At 45.4% G+C, this 1,191-nt stretch overlaps 1 non-coding gene across 1 annotated transcript; it reads right to left on the reverse strand.

Moving 5' to 3' along the window:
• Positions 1–413: 413 nt before the first annotated feature.
• On the reverse strand, positions 414–541 carry LOC129673803 (small nucleolar RNA SNORA17). Its single transcript, XR_008719732.1, has one exon. It is a non-coding gene; the product is annotated as a small nucleolar RNA SNORA17 (small nucleolar RNA).
• Between the last annotated feature and the right edge of the window lie 650 nt (positions 542–1,191).

Raw genomic sequence — 1,191 nt, forward strand, 5'->3', positions numbered from 1 at the left:
CACATTCTTCTTTCTCTACTACTTGTTCCTCTTAATGACTCTCACATTCTCTGAGTGTCTAGGGCCATCTCGAGAGTGGTCTCAGGAGCACTTGTACATCATGGCATCGGGCAGGGGTCATTTCAGGCTAGCTCCCTGTTCAGGCACCATACCATTGCTCTGGTGGTCATTCTGGGCTTGCTCCTGGCCCAGTCCTGCCAATTGGCCCCATGTGAATGAAGGTCCTCTGTTTTGGGTTCACTCTTGCCCAGGGCCAGTGGTCACAGGCAGGGTTCTTCTAGTCTCTAGCTTGTTCCCTGCCCTGGGAGCCTGTCAGGGGCTTCCTGGTCCCAGACTTGGTGGTTGTCTCAGACTAGCTCCCTGTCTGAGCCCACTGGTGCTGGACTGGTCATCTCAGCTCGTTTTCTTCAGGGATTGTTAGGCTGCTAATCCTTCAGAAATTCATAGGTCAGAACACTGTAGACATAGCTGCTCTCCTCTCTGCCACCTACTGGCACACATGTGACACAACGGCCACATCTGCGGAGTTTTCTGGGGCAGTTCTTCCTCTGTGTCTGTGGGACAGACTGTATTCTTCCCTGACCGTGAAGAACTGTGTTTGCTATGTGAGCCATCTGGCCTAGCAGATATAGTTGCAAATGACCTAATAAACTGGACAATTCTCCTAACCTCTTTTTAAAAGTATATAAGAAATGAAAGCAGCGATTTTACATACTTATTTATTTATCTCTTTGTTGGTATATATTCTTTGAAAATTCCAAATATATACACAATGCATCTTAATCATATCTACCTCTCACTATATAGCTCCAATTTCCCCCAGGGACTGTGTCCTGTCTTCCTAATTTCATGTCTTCCTTTTATACTTACTCATTATTTATTTAGTTATTTTTTTAACCTACTGGGTCCAGTTGGTACTGCCCATATACATATGGATGTAGAGTTATCCACTGGGGTGTTGGGAATTTACAAGTGGCTATATTTTCCTAGAGAAAAGTGACTCTTCCTTCTCAGCACCCATCAGTTGCTAATAGCTCCTCAATGAAGGGCAGGGTCTCAAAGACACCTCTACACTCACCGCAATGCTGGAAGTTTTAACTTGCTTGCTCTTGTGTAGGTTGTATGTAAGTAATCACATGCTGTGAGTTCATATGTGCAGTAGGCATGCCATGTCCAGAAGGCAGCACTTCA

This window comes from Psammomys obesus, unplaced genomic scaffold (genome assembly GCF_907164565.1).
Source record: "Psammomys obesus unplaced genomic scaffold, mPsaObe1.curated_primary_1811, whole genome shotgun sequence".
Classification (NCBI taxonomy): Eukaryota; Metazoa; Chordata; class Mammalia; order Rodentia; family Muridae; genus Psammomys; species Psammomys obesus.